This window comes from Lonchura striata, chromosome 15, assembly GCF_050655825.1.
Source record: "Lonchura striata isolate lonStrDom1 chromosome 15, ASM5065582v1, whole genome shotgun sequence".
Taxonomy (NCBI): Eukaryota; Metazoa; Chordata; class Aves; order Passeriformes; family Estrildidae; genus Lonchura; species Lonchura striata.
This window is the reverse complement of record NC_140717.1, coordinates 7,258,486-7,264,417: the sequence shown is the minus strand read 5'-3', so window position 1 is coordinate 7,264,417 and position 5,932 is coordinate 7,258,486. Positions and strand designations below refer to the sequence as shown.

Below are 5,932 nucleotides of genomic sequence, written 5' to 3'. Positions count from 1 at the left end.
CAGGATTCCAGTGAAATCACCCAAGCTCTGCCTGGACAGCTTTTTCCTCAGGCCTTCCCCAGGCACAGGGAGCTGCTGGCATCTCCAGGACTTCCTGGTGGCCCAGGAGAGGCAGAGCCCCATCACTGCTGCCAGCAGCACGTCCTGAGCCCAGCACCCTCCTCTACAGCCAGGCTGTGGGAATCCAGAGCTTCCCTCTGGCTGCCCTGGCAGGTCTGGGACCCTGGCAGGGGTCAGGAACCCCCTGGGCAGAGCCCCCAGAGACACTGGCTGTGATCTCTGGCCATGGAAAAGAGTTTTCAATTTCACAGCATGAATTACGAGCTCTGTTTGATATAAGTAATAATTAAGTGTGGCATGGGTGCAAAAGTAAAATTTTAGGATTCTAGATTAGGGGTCCAAAGGGGACAAGATGGAGGAAATTGGGTGTGCCTTGTCCTTTTTCTCCTTCTTCATGCCCTCCATGTCTCACTGTGCTGTTGGCATTTTTCTGTTGGTTCAGGCTGGGGTCACACTGTCCAACGTAGGTGACAGATATTGGCACGTTCTTGTAAATCCAGCCCAGGGAGTTTCTGGTATTTAATGTTTGTCACATCCCACTGAGGGCAGAGCCCCACACGCTGCCCTGCAGGACAGAGCTGGGCAGGGCAGCAGAACATGTGAGAGATAAACAGAATAAACAGCCTTGGAACCAGCACAGACCAATTCTGGCTTCTGCTTTGGCAGCGGGGCTGAGAACAGAGACTTTCTACAATCTCAGAATCATCAACACCACAGATTCTGACACCAGGCTGAGCACAAAAACAGCACAGAGAGAGGGCTGGGATTCTCCAGGCTCATTGTGCCCTGGTGCAGCCATGGGACCTTGGCCATGGGCTGCACCATTATCTCAATTAATCACCTGGGCACTCAAGGCAGCTCTGAGCAGCACCAGCAGTGCCACCAGGAGAAGCAGAGGAGAAGCAGAGCTGTGCCCCTGCTCCTTGGGTTGGCAAGGAAAAGGGAATTCTTCCTTTGCCAGGGTGCCAGGGACTGCTCCTCCTGAAAGCTATATTTTCGGTTTTTAATATTAATGTGAATTTTATTATTATTATTTATTATTAAATGTGAATTCTTATTATTATATTAAATGTGAATGTTATTATTTAATGTGAAATGTGAATTTCACCTGGCAACAACCCCATTCTGGCCACAACAGGATCAATGCAGGAGCAATCCCAAACTCCCTCTGTTGGGAAGGGGGGCAGGGGGAAATCAGTGGGGAGCTGATTGGCCTGTGCAGCTGGAATAATCTCTGGGCTGGGCTGTCCCCATTGCCCTGAGATGGCTTGCAGCATGGGTTTGTGGAGCTGGATGCTCAGGGAGTGCTCTCCCAGGACAATCCCACCCCCTGGCTCCCTGCCTGGCTCCGTTCATCTCTTCCCACACCCCACATCTCCAGCCAGGGGCTCTTCCCTGCTCCTCTCCCAGAGCTGCCACCCAAACAGGAGCTCCAGAGGCTCCTTCTGCCAGCTCTGCATCTCCTGGGATGCCTGGGCAGATGTTGCAATGAGACAGGGGCTGGTTCTTCCTCCAGACACAGGGGTGACCTTCCTCTGGGTGCTTCCTTCAGCACGGGAAGGACAGAGGTGCTTCTCTCACTCTCAGGGACTCACTCTGAAAATTTAATTGAACTGAAATGCTCTGAGCCCAGGGACACGGGCAGGACAGAGCTGCCAGGGAGGTGGCAGCCTGGAAGGACATCAGGTACAAGAAAAACAACAAACCAGCTTTGGGACTGCTGAAATATTGATTGGATTCTTCCAGCAAGGCGGAACATGTCTCTGCTCCCACGGGGCCACCTGGGTTTGAGGGCTTGAGCCTCCCTCTACCCTTTCCTGCTGGCACTAGGCAGGAAAAGGAACAAGAAGGACCAGTTATTCCCAAGTCTTTGCCCAAGAAAAGAGGGATTTTACCTCTTGGCAGGGCTCACAGCTGCTGGTTCACAATGAATCCCTCCATTGTGCCTCTAAGCCCGGGGACTCCCCCTCCTCATCTCCCCCAGATTGCCACATTTCTGTCCCTCCTGGCCCCCAGGCAGGTGGCTGAGGGCACACTGGGCTCTCCATCCCTGCTTCCAGCCACTGCAGCATCCCTGGATTCAGTCAGAGCCGTGCTGGGGAGGTGGCCAGTGGGCCCCCAGCCACACGAGCCGTGCTGGTCTCCTTCCCCCACTCACGAGTCCAAAAGGACACCGTGACTCACTCCTTTTCCACAGGCAGCACTGCCAGCTCTCGAAATACTCCGTGTTTTTCTTGGAGTCTTGGCTCCCAAAGCCCTGTAATTACTTGAACTTTCATTTTCTTTAAATAAAGCCAATTTCTGTCACTCGCAGAGAATCGCCGGAAAATGTGACCTCCTACAAGCTCAGGAGCCACAGAGTGAAAACCTCACCTTTAGTCCTTCTTTTTAATTTTTTTTTCTTTCCTGTCATATTTTATCCAAATTTTCTTGCAGATTTGGGTTATTGAAAGTTGTATTTCTCTGCCTTGAATCTTGTAACGTTGCAAATGATCTGGAGTTTGTGTCTCGGTGGTGTTGACATCTCAGGTCCATTGGCTCCAAGAGTTTGGTTTTGAGCATAAAAGTAATGAATAATTCTCTTCAACACATCCTGGGCTCTGTGCAGCTCTAGACAACACAAATTTGGCTCTGGATTTTGTGATCCCAGAGTATGGTGTGTTTAAATTGCTAATTCAAGCTTAGAGGAGAAGGAGAAATGCTTCCCTTGGGGGATTGTCCATCCCTGCCTCAGGTGGGATGGATGAACAACATGGGACAAGAGCTGCCCTTTTCCCCCTTTATTTTGAGGATGTTTGGGCAGGTTTGGTGTGCATCCTTCAGCTTTGATGTTCAGCACCATGTGAGATGGAAAAGCTCATTTTCTGCTGGGATAGCCTCTGGAGAAATGGTGTTACCTGGGGATGAGGATCCCACCCAGCAGCATCAGGGGAGTGAGCAGGATGGAGATGGCACAAAATGATCCCATCCCAGGCCACTCTCCAGTGGGACATCAGAGCATGGAAAACCAGGCAAAGGAACGAGCTGTGTTTTTCTTGTTCTGTTCATGAGCTCTGAAAATTTGTCTCCTGTCCTCAAGCAGCACAAAAAGGCAGCCAACGTGCACAGACAGGGGGCCAGGGAATTGCCTTGGAGGTTGATTTGAACAACAAACCCCGGTGATCTCCAGGAGCTCCCTATGAAAAGTGATCCAGAGACATTCCAAAACACATTTTTTCCAGAGGAGTAGGAGGGGGCAGTGTGCATTTTTAGCAACATCAATCAGCTCACTGGCCCAAGTCACACGTCCAAATCGAGGCCTAGAAAATATGGAAAAGTTGAAATAATCCTTGGAAGCAATCCAGGGACTGGTCATTGAGTCTGCAGGACCCTTCATGAATAACTCTGTAACACAAACCTAATGGAAGCACCAAGAGCCAGCCCATTGGATTTCCAGTCCCAGGTTCCCATTCCAGGATGAATGGCCTGGATTTTTGAGAGGGAAAGGAGCAGGACTGGTTTGTCTCCTGGCTGGGGAAAGTCTGGCTTTGGAGAGCTCAGCTTGCAGGAACAGGCAGCGCTATGAACTTCCTCACTTTGGGGTTTCTCTTGGCCTGGATCCCCTTTTTATTCCCTGTTATTTCCACTTCTGGTACATGTTCAGGAAGCTGCCTCCATTCCACCCCAGGACATGCTCTGCTCCCTCCACTGAGTGCTGTGGAGAAGCCAAAGCCTCGGAGATCCTGGAGACCTGCAGGTCTCTGTCTCTCACTGCTTTTTCCTCTTTCTCATCACAGACATCTGAAGCTTTTCATTCTTGAGGCTGTGGGACAGAGGGAAAGGAGTAATCTGAAATTACTGACAGGCCTGAAAGGATGACCTCCCCTTAGCACAGGGTCCTTTTGTAGCTCTGTGACCTCACTCTCCCAAAAGCAGCTGGCAGTGGGTACCAGAAGGGAGATGGACTCACTACAGTGGGAGCTGCTCCTCTGTTCTTAATTAAAGCTGACTTAATTTAGATTTTCACAGGAAAAACCTCCCATTTTCCCAATTCCCCAGCAGAAATCCTAAGCAGAATCCCCTTGCTGAAAGGGGATGAAGAAATAGATGTGGGAGGTTGTGTTTCCCAACCACCTCATGAGTCAAAAATCTCTGCAAAAGATGGGAAAGGTGGCTGGGAGCAGAGAGCACAGGGAGTGAGTTATTTCTGTGTCACAACCCTGGGCAGCTTTTGGCCCTGCAGAGCATCTCAGAATCATTTTAAAAAAGCTTACAGAGATCATGGAGTCCTTTTGGCATCAAAGCACCTCCAGGCAGCTGCTCTGTGGGGTCTCTTGCTGAGCCCAGCCTGCATGCACCTTCTTCCCTGATGCTGGGAATACAAAATCAGCTCAAATCCTTCACTGACCTGCGATTCCTGCTGAAGCAGTCAAGCACCTTCCCCTCGCCTCTGTGGTTTTAAGTGTTTTTTAGAAGTATCTGTTTATTACAGCTCAATAAAGTTTTACTTTGCAAAAAAACCATGATTGATTTCCTCTGCTTGAAACAACAAGCAGGCAGCCTCCTCAGCCAGCACCTCCTCCTCCATTCATAAAAACGTGTTAACAATTCCTTTAAAATTCATAGACAAGCCAAGCACAGTTTATTCCTGAAGTTACACAAATTAATACAAAGCAGCACACGGCCTAGGCCTGGCATCAAGTCAAAGCCTGCTCCAGAGGCCTCCCTCTGCTGTACAAGACATCGATGTGCTCTTGGAAACTGCAGGAATCTGCAGGGATTGGAGCTCCCTCCTCTCCTGCCTGCTTCCCTCTGCGCTCCTGGTGGGCACAAAATTATCCTTAAGGTTCCAAACCATTCTCTGATTTGTAATTCCCTGAACATGACATTGAGCATTGGTTAAATCTAAGGCTTCACAAATCTGTGCCCCTTCAAAATCTGGTCGTGCTCCAAAAGTTGTGTTTGCGAGTTATCCTAAATTTTGGCTTATTCTACATTGATTTCCTTTCTGTTGTAGGTGCCCAGGGCTGTGAGCTTGGACACAGAGCTGATCTGGTGACCAGGAGAGTTACCCAGCTCTGGGGGAGTGTGGGATGGGAAGGAGAGCTCTGAGGGAAGAGTTCACCTGGGAGAAACACAGAGGGAGCATCCTACACAATTCCCAGGTGGGAACAGTGAGCAATGACTTCCCACTGTGGTGTCACACCCCTGTCCACGTGTCACTGCCAGCAGGGCCACCAGGGCCACCAGAGCAGGTCCCTCTGCTGCTCCCCAGCCATAGGCAGGGAGGTGAGCCCAGGTCCTGCTGCCCTGGAAGAGTTTCCCCAGATGGATTTTCCCCCAGAGGCTCTCCCCTGTCACAGCAGGAGCGGGTGCAAGGCATTAATTGGTCTTAATTACCCTGATGAGCCTCACCTGGGCCTCCAGCCAGGGCCCTGGAGCTCTGTTAAGGGCAGCTCTGAGGTTTTGCTGTGGTTGGGGTGTCCCTGCTCTTTCAGGTGGGCTGGGGGTAATTTGTCACCTGGAGTGCTCTGGGCTGTCTGCTGTGGGCAGTTTGTCTCCAGCCTCCTTCCTGCACGAATTTCAGCCCTGTGAGTAACTTCCCTCGTGCCCTGGAGGGACAGAACTGATGCTTTCCCTCCTTGCCCTGTCCCCAAACCTGTGCAGAGGGTTTCTGCACCACAGTCAAGTGCCTTTCCCTGGGGGTGCTCAGTGTGGGCAGCACAGTGTCCTGCCACCAGCATTCCCTTCACAAGGGCTGGGGTTGTGCAGTTTTGACATCCCAGCAGTGATGGATTTTGGGGAGGTAATGACACAGTTAAATATTCTCACTGCTCTTTAGTGCTGGGCTCTCTGTTAGCTCCAGCACTGCTGGGCTACAGTTTAGAGGGGA

At 50.9% G+C, this 5,932-nt stretch overlaps 1 long non-coding RNA gene across 1 annotated transcript; it reads right to left on the bottom strand.

Annotated features, from left to right (window-relative positions):
- Positions 1 to 1,905: 1,905 nt before the first annotated feature.
- Positions 1,906 to 5,301, bottom strand: LOC146765998 (uncharacterized). Its single transcript, XR_014958653.1, has 3 exons — positions 5,165 to 5,301; positions 4,314 to 4,411; positions 1,906 to 3,862 (listed from the first exon to the last, which is right to left on the bottom strand). It is a non-coding gene; the product is annotated as an uncharacterized LOC146765998 (long non-coding RNA).
- Between the last annotated feature and the right edge of the window lie 631 nt (positions 5,302 to 5,932).